The following is a 26,088-nucleotide window of genomic DNA, read 5'->3' on the forward strand; positions in this document are numbered from 1 at the left end:
GACGATCTAAAGCTCCAACTGGATAGAATTTGGGACGAAATCTCCCGTGATATCCAATAACTTTATCGATATATATGAAGGTAGTAACTGTTCTCGAAAGAACTGATACCATTGATGACAGTGCAGCTTCTCTAGAGTAAATGATGATTAATTGAAACTCTCACTTGGCGACAAGTGTTGTTGATATACCACGACGGGGACAGCTGAAAATGTGTGCCCCGACCGTGACTCGAACCCGGGAACTCCTGCTTACATGGCAGACGCTCTGTCCATCTGAGCCACCGAGGGCACAGATGAATAGCACGACTGCAGGGACTTATCCCTTGCACGCTTCCCGTGAGACCCACATTCTCAACTGTCTCCAATCTATATACGTAATTGACCTAATAGGTATTTGCCCATCCACTCGTTACTCGCGCGAATTAAGGTGACGATTCCCGTAAGAGTTTGGGCAACCTGTGAGCATTCGTACAGACGAATGTCAATGGGTGGGTGGCCTTTCACTATATATATGGAGATGGGCAATAACCTATTAGATACATTACGTATGTATATTGGGGACAGTTGGGAATCTGGGTCTCACGGGAAGCGTGCAAGGGATAAGTCCCTGCAGTCGCGCTATTCATCTGTGTCCTTCGTGGCTCAGATGGATAGAGCGTCTGCCATGGAAGCAGGAGACCCCGGGTTTGAGTCCCGGTCGGGGCACACATATTTACCTGTCCCCATCGAAGTATATCAACAACACCTGTCGGCAGCTGAGGGTTTCAATTAATGATCATTTAACTCTATCAGTGCAATTTCGAGTAACTGCATAACGACCGGAGATGGACCAAAGCGTTATCGACTTGCTCCTCTTTCTCTTGAATAAATCATTCGATTTTTCTGAAACTGCAATTACTTATTTTTCTGTACATGTACATCACATCTGTCTATTTCCGTCGCATTCGGGTAGTTCCTTTATGGAGCGTCACTTTTTCTTTGGCTTAGAGTGTATTTTATGAATAGGTCTTTCAGAGGCAGCCAACCACCGTAAATTTCTTGTTAGTATGCTTGATTAATTTTAATAGTGCAATATGTTCCTCATCAGGAAAATGGTGCACAACACTGCAGTTCCCCCTTCCGATGGACACTTGCCTATTTCCGGTGCGAACATTCCAGGACGAGGGCCAAGTGGGATCTCATAGAGCGAGTGCTAGAGAAGTGGAGGTGGGGACATCCTGCAAGCCCACAGGGGGTAGGCTGGCGGATGGCCTCAGCTAGCTATAGAATGTATACCTCGCGAAGGACCTGTCGGACGATGAGAAGCGTGTCGTTAATTCGTGGATCCCTGTAGGCACTAAGGCAGAGCGCAGGCAAAAAGAAGAGGTCGCACTAGGAGGCCCGTGAGACTTCCGGTGAGTTGCATCAGTTTAAGCCTCTCTTAAAAAGCGAGAAACATGCCGAAATTTTATGGACACTGCATACACTGACATGGAATGTAGGGACAAAAGCGACAAGAATTTACTCAAAGATGCTTGTCAAACAGCGGAATTGCACAAGAGCGGTTCTAGGCGCTACAGTCTGGAACCGCGCGACCGCTACGGTCGCAGGTTCGAATCCTGTCTTGGGCATGGATGTGTCTGATGTCGTTAGGTTAGTTAGGTTTAAGTAGTTCTAAGTTCTAGGGGACTGATAACCTGCGAAGTTAAGTCCCATAGTGCTCAGAGCCATTTGAACCATTTTTTGAACTTCAGAAGAAGCCAGCACACTTAAAATCATGTCTGCTGGACGTTACGAGCGTTGTTCATAAATGATTATGGCCAGTCGATCCTTAGACAAAGTACAGACATATGGCCCTCTCTGTGTGAGCCCTGGACAGTACAAAGGAGTTTTCTGTGGCTAGCTTCTCAGCAACTAAGGAACGTGGCAAAATATCGGAACAGTGTGACCAACGTTGGAACACGGTAAACAGTGAACACGTGAGAAAAACGCCGGTTGGCACTGGGAGGCGCGGTCAAGAAATAGTGATTAGTCATTGGGTAGCACTGCAGATTTAGTCCACCGTTGACAACTCCAAGTTGAGGAAAAAATTCGAGGAGTCTGTGAGCGAAGAGGAGTGATTAGGAGTGAGAAGACAGTCTATGAAACAGCGTGAAAGCTAGAGGACAAGAAAGCCTAATTAGTGTGCTGACTTTGTAATCCTTACTCTTATCCTAATGTCAGTAGGTACTTTGTGACTGTTGCATGTTAAATGGACGAATCTTTTCTTGGGAAGGAAGCACTCGACTGAGTATTACAATTCCTTTGTCAAATACTCTCTTCAGAATACCGTGATAATGCTGTATAGGCTAGGGCAACCCACGGCGGGCGGTCAATACGGAGACCTTTCCTGGACCTCGAGGCAAATGCCGAGAACACTGAAGAGAGCTACCGACTTACCACTGCAGAGCTCCAAGGTGACGCACCTTATCGAACCAGATAAGTAAAATATGAAACACTTACAGCAGTCTCTTTGATGTTATGCTCTTATACTGTAGCCTGTTTTGCTGGCTCAGTACACCACTTCACGTCTTAACTTACAAAAGGGGGAACTTACAGTTCCATCAGTGGTTATGATTGGAGGCCCCTCCATCAGCGTCAGTTAACGCCTGGAGATGGTATGTTGAGACACCAAAAGTGGTTATAATATAATACGAGTGTCAAAAGGACGGCTGCAGATGTTTATTTTTTACGTAAGTGAACGGCCGAAGTCCCACAGACCTGCAATTACAAGGACAGACAAACTGTACCGATCCAACGTTTGTCGCCGTCATGACAAATGACTACGAAGAAAGGTGAGATGATTCTTTCCTCCATCCTTCTACTTAATAACTGAGTCGTGTCCATGCCCAGTCAAATCGGCCTTGAGATATAATAATTTTGTATAAGGTACCACAAAGAACAGCAAAGATTTCATGTAGAGATCCTCTAATCCATTACATCCACTTATCAGTTCCTTAATCTACATCACCATCTACATGGATGCTCTGCAAATCACATTTAGTAGCGTGACAGAGAGTTCATATAACCACCATCACAATAATTCTCTACTATTCCAATACCATACAGCGCGGAGTAAACGAACCCCTATATCTTTCCGTGTGAGCTCTGATTTCCTTTATTTTATTACGATGATCGTTTCTCCCTGTGTAGATCGTTGTCAAAAAAAATATTTTTGCATTGGGAGGAGAAAAATGATGATTGAAAATTCTTGAGAAGATTCTGACGCAACGAAAAAGTCTTTGGTTTAATGATGACCATCCCACATTCTGTATCATTTCAGTGACACTCTGTAACCTATTTCGCGATAATACAAAACATTCAGCGCTTCTTTGAATTTTCTCGATGTACTCCGTCATCTTATCTGGTAAGGACCTCACACCGTGCAGCAGTATTCTGAAAGAGGACAGAGAATCGTACTGTAAGCAGTCTCCTTAGTAGAACTGTTAAATTTTCAAAGCGTCCTGCCAATAAAACGCGATCTTTGGTTAGCCATCCCCAAAACGTTTTCTATGTGTTGGTTCCAATTTAAGTTGTTTGTAATTGAAATTCCTAGGTATTTAGTTTAACTTACGGCCTTTAGATTCGACTGATTTATCGTGAAACCGAAGTTAAACCGATTCCTTTTAGCGCTCTCGTGGATGACCTACCACCTTTCGTTATTTAGGGTCAATTGCCAATATTTGCACCATACAGATACCTTTCCCAAACAGTTTTGCAATTTGTTTTGATCTTCTGATGACTTTATTAGTCGATAAACAAGAGCATCACATGAAAACAGCCTAAGACGGTTGCTCAGATTATCTCCTAAATCGTTTATATAGATAAGGAAGAGCAAAGGGCTTTTGACACTACCTTGGGGAACGCCACAAATGACATTTGTTTTACTCGGTGACTTTCCATCAATTACTACGAACTGCGACTTCTCTGAAAGGAAATCACGAATCCAGTCACATAACTGAGACTATATTCCATAAGCACGCAATTTCACTACAATCCGCTTGTGTGGTATAGTGTCAAAAGACTTTCGGAAATATACAAATAAGGAATCAATTGGAAATCCGTTCTCAATAGCACTCAACACTTCGTGTGAGTAAAGACCTACTTGTGTTTCACAAGAACGATGTTTTCTAAATCCGTGCTGAGTGTGTGTCAGTAGACCGTTCTCTTCGAGGTAATTCACAATGTTCAAACACAGTACATGTTCCAAATCCTGCTGCATACCGACGATAACGATATGGGCCTGTACTTTAGTGTACTACTCCCACTACCTTTCTTCAATGTTGGTGTGACCTGTAAAACTTCCTAATCTTGGGGTACGGATTTTTCGTCGAGCGAACGTTTGAATGTGATCGTTAAGTATGGAGCTAATGCATCAGCATACTCTGAAAGGAACCTAACTGGTATCCAGTGTGGAACGGAAGACTTCTTTTAGCTAAGTATTTAAAGTTTGCTTCACTATTCCAGTATATTTACTTCTACGTTACTCATGTTGGCAGCTGTTCTTGATTCGAATTCTAGGATATTTACTTCGTCTTCTCTGTTGAAGGAATTTCTGAAGGCTGTGTTTAGTAACTCTGATTTGGCAGTACTGTCGTGAATAGTATTTCCGTTGCCATCCCGCAGTGAAGGCATTGATTGTGTCTTTCCGCTAGCATACTTCACATAAGACCAGGATCTCTTTGGATTCTCTGCCAGGTTTAAAGAAAAAGTTTCGTTGTGGAAGCTATTATAAGCATCTAAATTCACATCTACATCTACATGACTACTCTGCAATTCACATTTAAGTGCTTGGCAGAGGGTTCATCGAACCACAATCATACTATCTCTCAACCATTCCACTCTCGAACAGTGCGTCGGAAAAACGAACAACTAAACCTTTCTGTTCGAGCTCTGATTTCTCTTATTTTATTTTGATGATCATTCGTACCCATGTAGGTTGGGCTCAACAAAATATTTTCGCATTCGGAAGAGAATGTTGGTGACTGAAATTTCGTAAATAGATCTCGCCGCGACGAAAAACGTCTTTGCTTTAATGACTTCCATCCCAAATCGCGTATCATATCTGCCACACTCTCTTCCCTATTACGTGACAATACAAAACGAGCTGCCGGTTTTTGCACCCTTTCGATATCCTCCGTCAATCCCACCTGGTAAGGATCCAACACCGCGCAGCAATATTCTAACAGAGGACGAACGAGTGTAGTGTCTCTTTAGTGTCGAGCTTCTGTAAGAGATCGCCAACCTTGGACATTTTGCGTCCGTTTATATTTTCATTGTTTCTGCAACAGTGTTCCGACCCGTTTTGTGTACCAAGGAGGGACATCTCTTTCGTTTTTTAATTAATTTGGTATTAATCTCTCAATTGCCGATAATATTTCTTTGGATTCAGGTCACATCTGGTCTACACTTACATTGTTAATTTGGAAGGATTGGAGATTGTCTCTGAGGAAGGAGTCAAGTTAATTTATGTCTGCATCTTTGAGTAGGTACATTTTTCGTTTATTTTTGGAGGATTTTTGGGTTACAAAATCAATGTCGCTACGATAAACCTATATTCATTTATCACTATATCCGTTTTGACGCTCGTTATTAACTCGCGATTATTTGTCGCTAACAGGTCAAGTGTGTTTTTACAATCGTTTACTATTCACGTGGGTTCATAAACTAACTGCTACAAATAAGTTTTGGAGAATGCATTTAGCACAATTTCGGACGACATTTTATCTGTGCCTACGGATTTAAGCAGGTATTTTGACCATGTAAAAGGTAAACTAAAGTTACCGCCACATGTAACTGTATGAGTCGGGTTCGTGTTTGAAATAAAAACTCAAGTTTTCTTTGAACCGTTCAGCAATTGTATAACCTGAATTTGAAGTTCGGTAAAACGATCCAATTATTATTTTATTCCGGTTAACAACAATGACCTCTGCCCATGCTAACTCATAGGAACTATCTCCTTCAATTTAGCGACAAGGTAGACTACTTGTAACAGCAGCAAACTCGCCACCGCCAACTGTGTTTAGCCTATCCTTTCCGAACACCGTTAGGTTCTTCGCAAAAATTTCGGCTGAACGTATCTCTGGTTTTAGCCGGCTCTCAGTGCCTGTAACGATTTGAGCATCTGTGCTTTCTATTAGCACTTGGAGCTCTGGTACTTTCCCACCACAGCTACGACAATTTACAACAGTTATGCGAATGGTTCCTGTATCTACGTTCTTCATGTGTTCGGCCTGCACCGTTTGTGACTGAAGCCCATCTTGTGTTTTCCCGAAACTCCCTAACCTCAAAAACCGCCCAGTCCACGCCATACAGCCCCTGCTACCCATGTGCTGCACCTGACCTATTTAGCAGAACCCGAAACGCAACCCTATGGCGCAAGTCGAGGAATTTGCAGCATACAGGGTCGCAGAAGCATCTGAGCCTCTGACCCAGACCCTCCACTCTGCTCTGTACCGGAGGTCAGCAACCGGTCCTGTTGACTACGGTGCAAATGGTCAGCTCTGCTTTCATCTCGTGAGCCAGACTGGCAGCCTTCACCACTTCTGTTAGCCGCTCGAACCAGAGAGAATCTCTTCAGATCCAAAGCGACACTTATCATTGGTACCAATGTGAGCGACCATCTGTAACTGGCTGCACCCTCTGCTCTTCATGGCATCCAGAAGGACCCATTCCATTTCTGGATTGACTTCACCTGGTATGTACACAGAATGCACATTGGCTTTCTTACCCTACTTGGCAGTCATGCCCCTAAGAGGACCCATAACACGCCTAACATTGGAGCTCCCAACTACCAATAACCACATCCTCTCTGATTCCTCAGAGCTTGCAGCCTGAGACGTTTCCTCTGAAACAGGACAGGCGACTGCATCTGTCCCAGCGACAGTGTCAGCCACAGACAGCACCTGGAACCTGTTTGTCAGACAAACCTGGAAGGCCTTATGTGTGGCCCTCTGGGAAGTCTTTAGCTGCCTGCCACGCCCCGAGCCACCTCCCACACGACCACAGGTGAGGAGGGGTCAGCCTCAGTGCGAGCAGTAACTGGGTTGACACCATTGAGGACACATTTCTTAGGGCAGACACATCAAAAAAGCGAGGTTGCGGGGTCGGCGCATATATACGAACAGATCTCAAAGCGAAAGTCTTATGTACGTCAAATCCTGCTGAAGAAAAAGAGGCTGAATTCATGTTCATTGAAATAAATATACAAAGTCGGAAATTCTTGACTGGCGTCGTGTACAAGCCGCCAAAAATAAGCTCAATGAGTTCCTTCCAGTCAGAATTACATCCACTTCAGTGTCAATACGAACATGTCATCGTAATGGATGACTTGAACATAGACCTGCTAAGAGACACTCCCTCCGCAATAAACCTAAGAAGATTGTTTAGTTTCAATAGCATGAACATTCTTCCATTACAACCTACACACCATATGGTGCACAGTCATACTCTTATAGAAGTGATCGCAACGAAACAGACTGACAAAGTAAGAGATGTTGGTCAATCATCGGCCCCTGGCCTCTCAGCACATGATGTAATATTCCTGGCCTACACTGTGCAGCCCCCAAGGATCAAATCGCGTTACATAACTTGTAGGAACATGAAACGTATTGACCTTGACGCTGTAACAGCCGATTGCTCAGAAATCTCATGGCATCAAATAATCGGAGAATCTACAATCGACGGCAAAATTAATGAACTTGGTGATAAACTCACTGCCCTCTATGACAAACATGCACCTGTGCGCACAGTCCGTGTAAGAAAATCTCCTGCTCCATGGCTGACAGCTGAATTACGTCAAATGATGACTAATAGGGCTGCTGCCCATAGGCGTGTCAAGGCAGATCCGAAACCCGAGCGTTTCGAAGAATAAAGAAAGCTACGGAACAGAGTGAACCAATGCATTCGCAATGCCAAAATCAGGCACCCCCGCTACCTTGTATGCAGCGATCTGACACCCACGACTCTATGGAAGAATCTCCGTAGCTTGGAGATCGGAAAGGCCAAATCGGAAACTACTTTTCATGTATCAGCTAACGAATTAAATGAATTCTTCTCTGCACCTCTGAATACCAGCACGGCTGATAATTACCGTCCACAAGAATCCCCAAACAGGATAACTAACAACGATACCATACGGCAAGAAAAGCAATAATGAGAATCTCTTCTGATGCAATAGGCAACGACAGTATCGGTATAACCATGATTAAGCATGTTGCCGATATCTTAGTACCTGTCTTAACTGACATATTTAATTTTTCCCTCGTGAACGGAATATACCCCACTGCATGGAAAAGAAGCATAATTCGACCCATCCCTAAGATCTAAAACCCTCAACTGCCTAGTGATTACCGACCAATTAGCATACTGCCTGCTGTTTCCAAAGCACTTGAATATATTGTTCATGACCAAATCACTGAACACTTGCATGAATTCAGTCTATATGACAAATTTCAATCCAGTTTCCGTAAACATCACAGCACAAACACTGCTCTAATTTAAGTAACTGATGACCTGAAATATGCCATCGACAATCGAAAGGCAACAATATTGACGCTACTGGACTTCAGCAAAGCTTTTGATACTGTTAACTTTGACATATTACTCAGAAAAACGCAACAGCTTAATTTCTCTGATAGTGCAATGAGATGGTTTGAAAGCTACTTAAAAGACAGACAGCAATGTGTTGTCTGCGCAAATGAAAAATCTTCCTGGAAACATGTTTCTTCGGGAGTGCAACAAGGATCAGTCTTAGGACCACTTTTGTTTTCTTTATATGTCAACGATATTTCGTCGGTTTTGTCCTCCTGTAAACATCATTTCTATGCCGACGACCTCCAGCTCTACGTAAGCGTCAGACCTGAAGACGTAAACACTGCAATCGCTCTGATGAATGATGATCTGTCTTCAGTAGTAACATGGGCGAAAAACCTGGGGCTTAAATTAAATGCAAAAAAGACGCAAGTAATCTTAATAGCCCATAAGAAATTAATAAGTTCAGATTTCCGCGAACGGCTACCTCCTATTCTGCTCGAAGGTACTCCAATACCATATCAGAAAACAGTGAAGAACTTGGGTGTAACTTTGGACGAGCATCTCAACTGGGCGGAGAATACAGTCGCAGTGTGCCGAAAGACGTCTGCTTGTCTCTATGCTCTCAAAAAGTTTCGGAACATATTCCCACAGGACTTGAAACGCCAGCTCGTGCAAGCACTCGTTCTACCGAACCTCCACTATTGTGATGTGATTCAACAAGGCCTGAGTAGTGAAAACAAAAGACGGCTAGAGCTAACCATGAATGCCTGTGCGCGTTACACCTGCAACATTCGCCGATATGATCATGTTAGTGCTTCATACTCCGAGCTAGGGTGGCTGCGGCCGGACAAACTGCGTGACTACCACACTCTATGTCTACTTCACCGACTCCTCGTTGCGCAAGCACTCCAGTACCTAGCTTCAGAGATTAAAAACCTGTCATGCCATCATAATCGAAACACGAGGTCACTCTTATCTGGTATCCTAACTGTGCCCACTCACAAAACAAAAACTTTTGCAAACTCCTTCTCAGTTGCCGCTGTTCGCCTCTGGAACAAACTGCCCCTTACCTTGAGGAAAATTCAATCTCCTGTTGCTTTTAAGAAGAAGTTGAAGCATTTCCTACTATCATTCTCCACAAAATTAATGTGCAAGGCCAATCCTCTCATCTGTCAAATTGCAAAGCTAGCGTCTCCTATCTTGCTCCTGAGATGCCTTCCTCTTCATCTAACTCTATTAGCCACGCAGTCTTCTTTTCCTTTATATTTTCCTTAATTATGTTTCATCATGTCTCTCTATTCTTCTCCTCCCTTCACCATGAGTCTCCCACATACTCCCTGCTGCCAGCACTCCTATCTAAAATCTTTCTCTTCAATAATGTATCAACTGCGTCTTCAAGCTGTGTAACCGAAGCCATAAAAGCTGCGAGTTGAGAGCGAAGTCTCATCAACACAGCTCGCATCTGCACACAACAATCACAGTCTCTATCCATACTTAATAACATGGGAAACTACACTACACTACCAAAATTCGAAATTCTGCGAAAATTCGTAATTCTGCCAAAATTCGTAATTCGCGTGAGGGTGGAGAGTGACGAGATGCTCAGATACATGTACAGGCTGACGAAAACAGATGACATCATCTGGGGGTGGGAGTGGGTGTCATCTCGGGGTTGGTAATTATTTGATCAACTTAATTAATTTGGATATCAATTTGATGGATAGCTAGTCTTTGGACTGAAGACCACAACATCAACAACAACAAAAATAACAACAACAACCTTAATATCGGTTTTTTGTAGAGTTCATGATCACATTCTGAATTCGTGTATAGTAAATTTCCTTGACACAGAAGAGATTCTGCCCACAAATCAACATGCATTTAGAAACTGTCAATCTGTGACCATACGGGTTGTATGGTAATGTGCATGTGGTGTGGATGACGAAATAAAATATTCTCTCGCTCACCTCACTTGAAATCTAGTTCTAAATGGGTCACAAGTTCTAGATCAGCTTGGAGAACCCCTTGCTATTGCACGATTTACCGACACACCTACAAACCACAAACACATCAATGTTGTTCTTGTTGTGGTCTTCAGTCCTGAGACTTGTTTGATGCAGTTCTCCATGCTACTCTATCCTGTGCATGCTTCTTCATCTCCCAGGACCTACTGCAACCTACATCCTTCTGAATCTGCTTAGTGTATCCATCTCTTGGTCTCCCTCTACGATTTTTACCCTCCACGATGCCCTCCAATACTAAATTGGTGATCCCTTGATGCCTCAGAACATGTCCTACCAACCTTTCCCTTCTTCTAGTCAAGTTGTGCCACAAATTTCTCTTCTCCCCAATCCTATTCAGTACCTCCTCATTAGTTATGTGATCTACCCATCTAATCCTCAGCATTCTTCTGTAGCACCACATTTCGAAAGGTTTTATTCTCTTCTTGTCCAAACTACTTATCGTCCATGTTTCACTTCCATACATGGCTACAATCCAAACAAATGCTTTCAAAAACGACTTCCTGGCACTTAAATCTATACTCCATGTTAACAAATTTCTCTTCTTCAGAAACGCTTTCCTTGCCATTGCCAGTCTACATTTTATATCCTCTCTACTTCGACCACCATCAGTAATTTTGCTCCCCAAATAGCTTACTACTATAAGGGTCTCATTTCCTAATCTAATTCACCCCACCTAAATCGACTACATTCTATTATCCTTGTTTTGCTTTTGTTGAAATTCATCTTATACCCTCATTTCAAGACACTGTCCATTCCGTTCAACTGCTCTTCCAAGTCCTTTGCTGTCTCTGGCAGAATTACAATGCCATCGGCGGACCTCAAAGTTTTTTATTTCTTTTCCACACATCAATAGGCCCCTATAAATGTGGTTCACCTTACAAGTTTGGCTACATTTCATCTATGGGGTACTAAAATTTTTCGCAATGTATCCTATGTTCCACAAAAGTATTTAATACAAATGCAGGTATGATTTGCTATGCAAAATCAAGTGCTCACTCACGTATTTTTTAATGTCTCACTAATTTAAGTTTATTTGCAAAAAGTTTTGTTTAAGCCAACCTACATAGGAAGAAAGGATCATAATAATAAAATAAGGGAAATCAGAGCTCACACGGAAAGACTTTCGTATTCATTTTCCCGCACTCTGCAGGACTGAAATTTTAGAGAATTATTGTGAAAGTGGTTTGATGAGCCCTCTGCCAGGCACTTAAATGTGATTTTTAGAGTATCCACGTAGATGGAGATGTAAATATATCTCTCGATAAAATTAGTAACTTTCATCTCTATGATAAAATCATGATCACTAATCACTGCGTCTATACTATCACTGATGATGACGTCTGTGCCACCTGAAGTGAATCCACAGATGCCCCATTCTATACTTGCTGGATTAATATCCTTTGTGAGCATTACTCTTACGTACTGTACAGACTCTTCCAGTTTCCGTATCTCGCGATGTCTCTCACAATTTTGTCAACGAGAAACATCACCTCTGTGTTCTATTTCTATGAACATGTGTGTTGTGGGAGCTGTATAGTTTACACCAAACGATGTTCAGCTTCCTGTGAGAAGCAAAGGATCGAAATGTGTTAACATCTTTTTACACCTGACACAGACGTTGAAGTCATGGTAGAAAAACAAAGAATTTGGTGGTGTACAAAGCTGTGCTCGTACATTGCTTGGTAGTGGTAGCTGAAGAACAATGTGCTAAATTTTTTATGAAAGATCAGTGCAGGAGCTCTCTCTTCCTATCGATAGTCTGTTGGATATGGTCCTCTCCAGTACAATCCTCAAAACTTCACGCAGATCTGTGCAAGTGACTTCCAGCACAGGCCATGTGTTCAGATGGAGCAATATGTATATATATATATATATATATATATATATATATATATATATATACATAATTTGCTCAATGTCAACATACAGACGGTATTTGTTTTTCTGATGTGTCAGAGGAAAGAGATGTGACAAAATCATATAGGAGGTTGTAAGGATGATATAACAGTTCTCTCAAAACTAGGCCGATTTTGGTCATACAACTAACAGAAGTCAGCTGCATTTATTCTCATGGAGTCTTTACTGTTTTTGTTATTATCATCATGATAATTTGTTACCGAAAGTCCTGTGTTATCTCATACTTCCTCACTTGTAATTATAAAGTAGATATAATTTGAATTATAGCTCTTTGTGAAACCTAGAAATGATGGTATTTTTCCCACACATGAGTAGATTGTGTGAAACAGGTTGTTACCATCAAATTGCTTGCAAAACTAGTACAGAAGATTCTACTATATGATTAGAAACTTGACATACATGTCTGTAGAAGGGAGTTACGGAGCAGAAATACCAACTTTAAGTACAAATACGATAATTAGTTTGATGTAGCAGAAGAGACAGAGAGAGAGATTTGGTAAAATCTAATACGAGGTTCTATTACAAGACAAGCTCTGACGATTTATTTCATAAACGCCTGTGTGATATAGCTTTGCATTGGTAAATTGGAACTTGCAGTAGTGTACAAAACAGTATGACCATCTTGAATTATAGGATGTCATTATCGAATGTGAAAATTATTGTCTTTTCTGACATGTGAGCCAATGATGGGAAGGATCGTTTAATGTTATGTGTCTGAAATGTTTTTAATACACATACGGTTTATTTACAGACACTTATTTGAACATCACAGACACTCTCTGGTCATGTAATTTGTCCATCAAGCTGAAATAAATTGCTTAACATACATGTTTTAATTCTAGCTTTCCTTTGCTTCAATGATGATTTCAAAATAATGAGGACATTCTGCAGTCATCATTAGTTTTCGAAGCAAAATTGTGGAAGTTTTTCCCCAAACTCTTAGCATGTTCGTCTCGCGGTTCTAGGCGCGCAGTCCGGAACCGTGCGACTGCTACGCTCGCAGATTCGAATCCTGCCTCAGGCATGGATGTGTGTGATGTCCTTAGATTAGTTAGGTTTAAGTAGTTCTAAGTTCTAGGGGACTAATGACCACAGCAGTTGAGTCCCATAGTGCTCAGAGCCAATTGAACCATCTTAGCATGTTGCACATGTGTGGGTCAAATTGCATCCTGTAGTCGAACGTAAAGTCTTTACCAATTTTGCTCGTAAAACTACGTACAAGAAAATGGACAGTGCCTATTTTTGTGGAAAGAGGATATTTATTATCATCGCAATTGTGTTCTCTTTCCAGTAGTTGCATGATTATAAAAGACGTGTTGACATTGAATAGAATTGTTGCCCATCGCCGAATGGTAGAGTGGGGGACTGACCTGTGTGTGTGTGTGTGTGTGTGTGTGTGTGTGTGTGTGTGGGTGGGTGGGTGGGTGGGTGGTCTCCCAACACAGATGTCTTAAATTTTTCTTTCGTGCTGGTGTAGGCCCGTCACCTCAAGGCAGATTGAGTGCAGCCGTCATCCATGGGGGTATGGCAGAAGGACAGGTGTGGCCAGCAAACACGATGGGATGGCTGTTGGCCACAAAAAACCACGAGATGCTCAGTGATTGCAGTTGACCATTTGAAAAAGCCTGTGTAACCCCCGTAGGTGAATGTAGGGAGGGAGGGAGGAAGGGAGATAGGGCAGGGGTGGGGAAGATAAGAGAGCCTCAAATTTCGGCAGTTAGCGGTCATAGTATACCGAGGAGAATGCACGTTCAAATACTACCCCCTCTGCAATCTTTTTCCCCAGTACATGTGTTGCATTATGACCCATTCCTTACGAGTGCTGATTTTTTCACGACAATTTCGAAGAGTAATTCGAAGAGTCATGCAGCAGTTGTGGTAAGGTGTATTAGCTTTGATTACCTGGGCTGCAGGGGGATTTTGGCAGGTGTCTGCAGCAAACTGTGATGTTAAACAGTGATAGATAAGATCCACAGGAGTATGCTTACGAGTAATATAGTTAATAAACTACTCTCTGTCCCACACAAGAATTTCGTTCAAATGGTTCAAATGGCTGTGTGCACTATGGGACTTAACTTCTGAGGTCATCAGTCCCCTAGAACTTAAAACTACTTAAACCTAACTGACCTAAGGACAAAAATAGTTCAAATGGCTCTGAGCACTATGGGACTCAACATCTTAGGTCATCAATCCCCTAGAACTTAGAACTACTTAAACCTAACTAACCTAAGGACATCACACACATCCATGCCCGAGGCAGGATTCGAAACTGCGACGGTAGCGGTCGCGCGGTTCCAAACTGTAGTGCCTAGAACCGCTCGGCCACCCCGGCCGGCAAGCATTTCGTCAGTTTAATATATATTTCCTACGAAAAAGAAAATAAAGATAGTACCTTGCACCACATCGTGTTTCCCGTCAGCTTGTAGGTGAAGGGCAGAGTTTGAGTGTGCCTGCCACTGGTTTCGAGTGCTATTATGAATTTTTTTTCCCAGCAGTATAACACAAGTTGTGTGTCACCACTAATTTATGAGCTGTATTGCGATTTCAGGCAGTCCTTGTGTAGCTCTAGGCATAAGAGAAATCCGAGCTCGAACAGAAAGGTTTAGGTGTTCGTTTTTCCCTCGCGCTGTTCGGGAGTGGAATAGTAGAGAGATAATATGATTGTGGTTCGATGAACCCTCTGCCAAGCACTTAAATGTGAATTGCAGAGTAGTCATGTAGATGTAGATGTAGATGTAGTTGTGAAGCTAGAACTGTATGATTCATTACACAATTAGGACCGATCTTTACTTCAGATTCGCAACTAAAATAAATAAAGTACGCTAACCTAATCTTCCTCTCCTGCATCTGGACAGTTTCCATGTGTTGAGAGGTGCACTTGGGCTTTCTACCAGAAGGACAGGGGGTCGAGTTCCGGGAAGGCCACCACCATTTTTAATTTCCTGCGAATACCTGTGTGGGAAATGGGGTGGTACGTCAGCACAGCCCAGGGACGAAATTTCCCGCCAAAATTCTAAAGTCCCACCATTTTTCTATCTCTCCCAAAATTCGACATACCCATCAATAGGAAAGCGGTGGGAGGGGAAGGGGTTAGCAGGGGGAATGGCACTGGGACCGATGTGAAGGCGGATGACAACACCCGATGACTTTTGTGGGTGGAGGTGGGCGTAATTAATCGATACCAATTTCGTCTGCCAAGTTGTCAGGTAGTTCCTCTCCTGTTCAGAGGTCCTCAACGTAGTCCTCCGACCTACACACTCGTTTCTGCATTTAACAATGTAATTATTTAAGTATTCTCGATGTTACATATTGTTTTACCTTCGCCGAAACTTACTTTCATTTTCTGTATGTTGAATGTAACCTTCCGAAAACAATCTCTTTTTTTATTTCTTTGCATTTGTTTCTGCAGCTATTTCACTTTAACTTCCATGCATTTCCTTTTCGCTTCATTCCGAAGTAAAGTATATTCTATATTACTCACTTTTCTTGTATTTTTTCTATTTTTTTCTTATTTTGAGAAATTCAAATACTTCTTCCGTTAGCAAGGATTTCTTCACAATTCCATTCCTTGCATTTATACAGGGTGTTACAAAAAGGTACGGCCAAACTTTCAGGAAACATTCCTCACACAGAAAGAAAGGAAATATGTTAGGTGGACATGTGTCCGGAAACGCTTATTTTCCATGTTAGAGCTCATTTTATTACTTCTCTTCAAATCACATTAATCATGGAATGGAAGCACACAGCAACAGAACACACTAGCGTGACTTCAAACACTTTGTTACAGGAAATGTTCAAAATGTCCTCCGTTAACGAGGATACATGCATCCACCCTCCGTCGCATGGAATCCCCGAAGCGCTGATGCAGCCATGGAGAATGACGTAGTGTATCACAGCCGTCCATAATACGAGCACGAAGAGTCTCTACATTTGGTACCGGGGTGGCGTAGACAAGAGCTTTCAAATGTCCCCAAAAATGAAAGTCAAGAGGGTTGAGGTCAGGAGAGCGAGGAGGCCATGGAATTCGTACGCCTCTACCAATCCATCGGTCACCGAATCTGTTGTTGAGAAGCGTACGAACACTTCGACTGAAATGTGCAGGAGCTCCATCGTGCATGAACCACATGTTCTGTCGTACTTGTAAAGGCACATGTTCTAGCAGCACAAGTAAAGTATCCCGTATGAAATCATGATAACGTGCAGTACATACTGACGAAACTAAAATGAGCTCTAACATGGAAATTAAGCGTTTCCGCACACATGTCCACATAACATGTTTTCTTTATCTGTGTGTGAGGAATGTTTCCTGAAGGTTTGGCCGTACCTTTTTGTAACACCCTGTATTCCTGCAACTGCCCTTTTTGTCGATGTTCTTTCCTCTCAATCCTAACTGCCTACTGTGGTATTCATTTCAGCATCTACAGACTTAGAGAACTTCAGTATTGAAGTAGTTAATGAGGATGAGTAGGAAGAACTAACCTGTAATATCCGTAAACAGTATTTGCAGTGTCTCCAGTGACACAGTCAAGTCATTGGAAAGAAATATGAAATGCAACGAATATGTGAGAATTGTGGTAGGAAAGAGTGGTTCACCAGTAAATAGGACCGCATATAGGACGCTGCTGCGACCTGTTCTTGCTTACGGTTGGACTGTTTAGGATCCGTACCAAGTCAGATTGAAGGAAGACATCGAAGCAATTCAGAGACAGGCTGCTTAGTTTGTTACCAGAAGGTTCGAACAACAGGTAAACGTAATGCAGACGCTTCGCGAACGCAAATGGGAGTCCCTGGGGAGAAGGCGAAGTGCTTTTCGAGAACGCTGTTGAGAAAATTTTGGGAACCGGCAATGGAAGCTGACTGCCAAACGAGTCTACTGCCGCCAATAAAGCCCGCATCTCATAGTCGTGCGGCAGCGTTCTCGCTTCCCACGCCCTGGTTCCCGGGTTCGATTCCCGGTGGGGTCAGGGATTTTCTCTGCCTCGTGATGGCTGGGTGTTGAGTGATGTCCTTTGGTTAGTTAGGTTTAAGTAGTTCTAAGTTCTAGGGGACTGATGACCATATCCACTCCTGGAAATTGAAATAAGAACACCGTGAATTCATTGTCCCAGGAAGGGGAAACTTTATTGACACATTCCTGGGGTCAGATACATCACATGATCACACTGACAGAACCACAGGCACATAGACACAGGCAACAGAGCATGCACAATGTCGGCACTAGTACAGTCTATATCCACCTTTCGCAGCAATGCAGGCTGCTATTCTCCCATGGAGACGATCGTAGAGATGCTGGATGTAGTCCTGTGGAACGGCTTGCCATGCCATTTCCACCTGGCGCCTCAGATGGACCAGCGTTCGTGCTGGACGTGCAGACCGCGTGAGACGACGCTTCATCCAGTCCCAAACATGCTCAATGGGGGGACAGATCCGGAGATCTTCCTGGCCAGGGTAGTTGACTTACACCTTCTAGAGCACGTTGGGTGGCACGGGATACATGCGGACGTGCATTGTCCTGTTGGAACAGCAAGTTCCCTTGCCGGTCTAGGAATGGTAGAACGATGGCTTCGATGATGGTTTGGATGTACCGTGCACTATTCAGTGTCCCCTCGACGATCACCAGAGGTGTACGGCCAGTGTAGGAGATCGCTCCCCACACCATGATGCCAGGTGCTGGCCCTGTGTGCCTCGGTCGTATGCAGTCCTGATTGTGGCGCTCACCTGCACGGCGCCAAACACGCATACGACCATCATTGCCACCAAGGCAGAAGCGATCGCAGAAGACGACACGTCTCCATTCGTCCCTCCATTCACGCCTGTCGCGACACCACTGGAGGTGGGCTGCACCATGTTGGGGCGTGAGCGGAAGACGGCCTAACGGTGTGCGGGACCGTAGCCCAGCTTCATGGAGACGGTTGTGAATGATCCTCGCCGATACCCCAGGAGCAACAGTGTCCCTAATTTGCTGGGAAGTGGCGATGCGGTCCCCTACGGCACTGCGTAGGATCCTACGGTCTTGGCGTGCATCCGTGCGTCGCTGCGGTCCGTTCCCAGGTCGACGGGCACGTGCACCTTCTGCCGACCACTGGCGACAACATCGATGTACTGTGGAGACCTCACGCCCCACGTGTTGAGCAATTCAGCGGTACGTCCACCCGGCCTCCCGCATGCCCACTATACACCCTCGCTCAAAGTCCGTCAACTGCACATACGGTTCACGTCCACGCTGTCGTGTCATGCTACCAGTGTTAAAGACTGCGATGGAGCTCCGTATGCCACGGCAAACTGGCTGACACTGACGGCGGCGGTGCACAAATGCTGCGCAGCTAGCGCCATTCGACGGCCAACACCGTGGTTCCTGGTGTGTCCGCTGTGCCGTGCGTGTGATCATTGCTTGTACTGCCCTCTCGCAGTGTCTGGAGCAAGTATGGTGGGCCTGACACACCGGTGTCAATGTGTTCTTTTTTCCATTTCCAGGAGTGTATGTTAAGTCCCATAGTGCTCAGAGCCATTTCAACCGCCAATAAACAGGACGACAACATACGAGAAATTAGGCCTCATACAGAGGCAGATAGAGGGTGTTTCCATAAGAGAGTGCAAAAATGTAGCAGGACATAGAGAATTCTCCACTGAACAATTTGACTTAGGGAACCTTGGATTGGAGAAGCCAGCTTAAGGAGATATGGAAGTAAACTTGTCTACCGCTTTGTGTAACATTACTGTTTTCAGCTTATTTACAACTAACATGCGTACTAGTTTGCACGTACTGTTCAGGTTATTTACATGCACATTCTTTATTTCCTGCGAGGAAACTATGAGTATGAGCCTGATTACCAGGAAGTCATTATGGAGGATGTATTTACTTTATTTGTCTAAAAGGTAGCTCTGGTGTATCGTATTTACACTGTTCCATGACAAAATGTGCTATTATTCAATTAATCAGTGCTAGTTCAAAAATGGTTCAGATGGCTCTGAGCACTATGGGACTTAACATTTAAGGATATCAGTCCCCTAGAACTTAGAACTACTTAAGCCTAACTAATCTAAGGACATCACACACATCCATGCTCGAGGCAGGATTCGAACCTGCGACCGTAGCGGTCGCGCGGTTCCAGGATGAAGCTCCTAGAACCACTCGATCACAGCGGCCGGCTACTCAGTGCCAGTCAGAGACGTACAATACATTATGATGGAGCAGTAGCGGTACAGAATTTCCTGGTCGCTGGGATGTAAGGGGTGGTCCTATTCCACGACCTGGGAGGTCATCTGACCTGAATCCCCATTATTTCCTACGGGAATCTAAAGTCACCTGTGTATGAGACCCCAGTGGATACGGAGATGAGATTAGTTGCCAGAATTGCACCTGCCTGTTATGTGATTCGAAACACACCTAGGATATTTGTCAGGGTGTGTCAGAATCTTGTCACCGATGTCATGTTTGCTGTTATGTTGATGGCTGTCAGTTTCAGCACATTTTGTAAGGTGCAGTACAATCAGTACGTTCATTACGTCAGTGGAGATACCTTGCAGTTAACGTATGTAAATAAAACAGGACACACTAATCTAATTTTATTTCTGTTATCTCCTGGAGCTGGATTCTCCGACCCCAGGTTCTATAACGGTACTTTGCGGGCAGGCGTGTCAATTAGCATCATATTAATTAAAATCGGTGAAGAATTAAAAAGGGGAAAGTGATACGAAACTTTAATAACTGCACAGTATTACTAAGAAGCAATATAATGAAAAGTAATAAAAAGCACAGTAGCAAAAACAAAGCGGGGCAGAAAGATATAGGGGCGCATTTGCTTTTAATTCATATAAAAAGAACACGTAACACATTACTGAGCTCTCTACCTTCAGTTATCGCGATCGGGCTAGTCGATGAAAAGGTGGTACGCGACTGCGAAATTCGTTAAGGAGATTATTTAAAGACTCTTCAAGCACGTTTAAAATACACTACGTGTGACGAAGTGATCAGAGACGTTTATTGTCGGGTGAAGTGAAAATGAATCCGACAACATAATTCGAACTTTGTGTTAGCTGGGAAAAATACTCTTGGGAAACTATTATGATTGTGGAACCCACGAAAGTTGTGCCCAACGGAAAGCTCTAGTTTACGTAATTCTGCATTTTATAAAATGGTGAAATGCGTGTGCACGGAACTTAAATAGAGTCTTATCCTTGGACGGTTGCGGGGGTAACTGATAGAAACAACGCGCCAGCATAAAAAATAGTTCGCATATTAACTACCAGATATTAATTAACGGGGACCTAAAATACTAGTAAAGAGGATAGGATCATCACCTCCAACCCCGATTCATATTTCATATTTAATTAGTGAAAAGAAAAGTGTTAATAACCAAACTAAATTTCAATTTTATCCATGATTTTGGCTTCATTGCGTAGTGTTGACTACATGATAAACAATATCTGTTGAAGTTGTATCGAACGTATCGTCATAATATTTAGCCAACCAATATTGTGGGACGCCAAAAATGTAATTGCATGAAATTGTTCTTACAGCTGACGTATAATGTGTGAGTGCGACGAACTATATTGAGAAACTGAAGATCCATTACTTACTTGTATGTTTATCTGCAAAAATGGTCCTTGTCGGTACATCAGCATAAATCAATTGACGACCATTGAGCTCGCGTCACGAATTTTCAAACGTCCACTGCCATGTATGAAGGCGAGTGACACCACGAGTGTTAACGTCAATCGAGGGGTGTCGTCGTGATCGTATTGAATGACATTGAGCGTTTACACTTCCCTACCTCAAATTGCTCACGGGAGCATCATCTATGTCCTGTTAAAATTTTGTACGCTATTACGGAAACAGTCTAAAGACAGTCGTTTCTCCCTGACTCTATTTGCGACTATAACAGGAAAGGATATGAGTGGTAGTGATACGGGGTACCCTCAGCTACGCTCCGTAAGGTAGCTTGCGGATTATCCATGTAGACGTGTCTTACACGTCGACTATTTGTAACGAACTCGTTAATATTTTGCCTATTTATCAGTGTTACATCATGATCCGATTCAGTATGTTTCTCGTTATGTCTTACATTGCAGTAGCTAGTGTCAAATGCTCAGTCTCGTAATCTAACTCGTATATTCCTGTGTCTAGTAGCATATTCACGTGCATTTCTCTCTCTTGTAATTTTGTAACGTTGTATATCGCAAAACTAGTGACCCTGTGGTCGGACGGCTCCAATGCTGAGTGGATTACTTCGCCGTGGGAACCGTTTGACATCGGCTTAGCGCGTCAGGTGACAGCGGTGTCACTCACTCTTTGTTTATTTTGTGCAGCACGTGGGCTGCGCGCGTTCGTTCCGATCACCGGAGCTGTTACGGTGGTCGCTATGGGCTAGGCTGTTCCTGTCCAAGGGACGGAAAGTACGAGATATTTACGGGTTGATTCTTAATGGGACAGAATAGCCTTTCTAGTACGGATAGGCGCTAATCTCACAGCAAGTATTAGAGAAACAGTGTAGGACTAAGAGTCTTGTTAAAGAGTATGGAGGAATGAACCTCTTGAGCTTACACAGGAGTAGACAGATTACCAGAAACACTGAAAAATAAACAAGTTTTCCAGACACTGAACTATAATCACATCATAATGTATTGTATGTTTTGATGACTCGTTTATATCAAACACTCAAATTGTACCACGGTGTAATAATTTTAAGTTTAGGTAAGAAGCTAATCAGTCAACGATTTTCAACTAAACAAATCAAATGTACAAAAAAGATTCGTGTGAAGGTATTTCCTGGAGCGCTCTCAACATGTAACCTTTGACCAACTGGTTAGAAATCCAACTCAAGATGGGAACATATTAGATATCTTGGCGACAAACACAGCTGATCTTTTTGAAGAAGTTAATCTAGGAGAAGGTATTAGCAACCATATTGTCGTTGTGGCTACTATGTCAGCAAGAGTTGGAAAAAAAGCGTAGATTTTTCTTTTTTGGGAAACCAAATAAAAGTGTCATTACTGAATATCTTCATAATCAGCTCCAAGCATTCACCACGGGACACAAAGCTATTGAACATCTTTGGTCGGTATTTAAAGGTATTGTCCACCATGTGCTAGAGAAGTATGTGCCTAGCAAAAATGTTGGGGATTCACCTTGGTAGAATAAACATATTAGGATGTTGTTGAGAAAGCAGAGAAATTCGCACAGTCGTTTTAAACGTAGCCACTGCCCCGCTGACAAACAGACATTATGCGAAATGAAAGCAGCTGTCAAAAGGTCAATGAGAGATTCTTTTAACGAATTTGAAAGTAATATTTTATCTGCAGTTTCTAAGAATAACCCCAAAAAATTTTGGTCGTACGTAATATTTATGAACGCTACAAGTAAATCAATACCTTCTCTTGCTGGCAGTACGTTTAATGTAAAGGATGATGATAAACAGAAGGCCGAAATTCTAAACCTAGCCTTCAAAAACTCGTTTACGGTAGAGAACTGCAGCCCCATTCCCCTTTCAATTATCGTACAAACGCAAGGATGGGTGATGTAGTGTTTAATGTATCTGGGATTGTAAAACAGTTAAGATCCTTAGACACCAGGAAGGCATCTGGCCCAGACGGTATCCTCCTAAGATTTTATGTTTACTATGCTAGAAATATAGCACCCTTCTCATCCATCATGTATCAGAGATCACTGGAACAACGGAAAGTTCCACGGGACTAGAAGAAGGCCCAGGTCATAGCAGTCTATAAAAACTTTAGAAAATCGGATGCACATAATTAGCGGCCAATTGCACTGAAATCGATTTGTTGTAGAGTCATGGAACATATTTTGTGTTCAGGCATAATGATATTTCTAGACAATGAGAAGCTCATCTGCAGGAACCAGCACGGTTTTAGGAAACAGCGGTCATATGAGACGCAGATGGCCCTCTTTGTGCATGATATACAACAGGCTCTAGATACCGGCTCCCAGGTTGATGCCATATTTCTCGACTTTCGAAAGGCGTTCGACTCAGTTCCGTACTGTAGATTGCTCCAAAAAGGGTACGCTTACGATCTATCCGATTGACAAATGCGGTTGGATAGAAAGTTTTATAACAGACAGAGAGCAATATGTCGTCCAGAATGGGATGACTTCAACAGAAACAAGCGTAACTTCGGGTATGCTCCAGGGCAGCGTGGTGGGTTCACTGCCTTTTACGATTTACATAAACGATCTGGTTGATTGTATTGACAGTGACATTAGACTGTTTGCCGACGATGCTGTAGTCCACAGGCAAGTAGTATCACACGAAAGTTGTCAACAAATCAATGAGGATTTGCAGAAAATAAATGCGTGGTGTAATGACTGGCAGTTATCTCTTAATATTAGTAAGCGTAACCTACTGCGTATAGCAAGGCGAACATCCCTATTAATTTACGGGTACGAAATAAATGTCCTGTCTTTGGAAGCGGTAACATCCGTCAAGTATCTGGGTATGACTATTCGAAATGATCTCAAATGCGATGGTCAGATGACACAAGTAACGGGCACAGCGAACTCTAGATTGCGACCGAGCGAGGTGGCGCAGTGGTTAGAACACTGGACTCGCATTCGGGGGGACGACGGTTCAATCCCGTCTCCGGCCATCCTGATTTAGGTTTTCCGTGATTTCCCTAAATCGTTTCAGGCAAATGCCGGGTTAGTTCCTTTGAAAGGGCACGGCCGAGTTCCTTCCCAATCCTTCTGTACCGCGAGCTTGCGCACCGTCTCTAATGACCTCGTTGTCGACGGGACGTTAAACACTAACCACCACCACCACCACATCTAGATAGCGTTTTATTAGTAGAATCCTGAAGCGATTCAGTCCTTCAACAACGGAAATACTTTAGTTCGTCCAGTCTCAGAGTATTGTTCATCTGTATAGGACACTTACCAGTTGGGTCTGATTCAAGAGACTGAGAAGGCCCAAAGAAGAGCGTCAAGATTCGTGGCTGGTACATTTAGCCATTGCGAGGGCATTACAAATCTCGGAGAAAGTTTGAAGTGGGACACACTTGGACGTAGATGGCGCGCTTAAGGGAAGAGGCTGCTCACTAAATTCCGAAATCCGATCATCGCCGAGGATGTAGAGCATATATTATTACCAACTAACTTTCAAATTGCGCAGTGACCACCATTCAAAGATATGGGAAATTAGGGCTCCTACTGAGGCGTTCAGACAGTCGTTTTTCCCTCGAGCGATCACCGAGTGGAACAGAGAGGGGAAAATATGACTTTGGCGCGAATTGTGCCCTCCGTCACACACCGCTTGGTGGCTAGTGGAGTATACATGTAGATGTAGATGTAAAAACATATCACGGTGTGCCTGATATAGGAATTTCATGTACCTCTGATTATGCACATTTCTCGTCTGATATATAATTTTAGGCTAATTGAGAATTTTTGTAATTAAGGTTAGAAAATCCCCTATCATTCAGAATCGCTTCATGCTATATACGCTGTGACTGTATCAATGGTATGCGAGAAAATTCCCTACGAGACATTTGCCACACAATTTCTAAATACGTAATTAGGAAGGTACTTTGAATCAACTTATGTTAATGTCACTATTCTGGGAAACCTGTGTGTGAATAACTATGTTACTTTCTGTCACGTTAATAATCACAACAGCACGCTTTTTGCTGTGTTTTTTGATTCTGTGTAATCCTAAGGGTTTAACAAAGCCAGATTGTGTGTTTATCAGTTAATGGCGCTGGATCAGAGTAACTCACTGGAATGGGAGTTTCTCAGAGCCAAGAATATATTCCATCGACATTTCCCGTAACCGAGATATACATAGTGTTAAAAAACTGTTCGATATCTTGAGACCTAGTAGTATGAACTAAAAAGGTCAAAAATATCCAGTAAATAAGTAGTCTAAAATGCATACGTTTAGAGCTATGAGTAGTTGTTCATCTTCGCCACCGTGAACAACATTTCTCCTATTGTAAGCTCTTTGCTCTTACCTGCTGCAAAATACAGTAAACAAATGAGAACACATTCCTCTATTATTTTGCTTGGATACAGCGTTCAGTAAATATCAATTAGTATTATTACTGTAAACTATATTCACATTTATGGGCACATACATTAGTTGAAATCGAAATAGTTTGTGTTCTGATAAGTTTTTGAAGTGTTTAATCATCGTAGTCTTCTTAGCACTTACCAGCATAATGGAAGGCTATTACTCATTTTTTTACTACATTCTGTCACAGCAAAGTACTTACAGTAGTGGCCATGAGCAAGCGCTCATAGCGCTTAAGGTATGCATTTTAGCTCCAGTTTTACGGGACTTTTTTCCTCGTCTCGGACCGTAGTATCTAACACTCCCGTTCTTCAAGTCTCATTAAAAATCTTTGTTACGTAAACTGTTATTGATGTGATGTTCTCATATGCGCCCGTAGCATGTGTGTGTGTGTGTGTGTGTGTGTGTGTATGTGTGTGTGTGTGTGTGTGTATGTGTGTGTGTGTGTGCGTCAGAGAGAGAGAGAGAGAGAGAGAGAGAGAGAGAGAGAGAGAGAGAGAGAGAGAGAGAGATGAATGTGCATTATATATCTAAAATCGTTGCAGATCTACATCTACATGACTACTCTGCAA

Source organism: Schistocerca gregaria, chromosome 1, assembly GCF_023897955.1.
Source record: "Schistocerca gregaria isolate iqSchGreg1 chromosome 1, iqSchGreg1.2, whole genome shotgun sequence".
In the NCBI taxonomy this organism is placed as follows: Eukaryota; Metazoa; Arthropoda; class Insecta; order Orthoptera; family Acrididae; genus Schistocerca; species Schistocerca gregaria.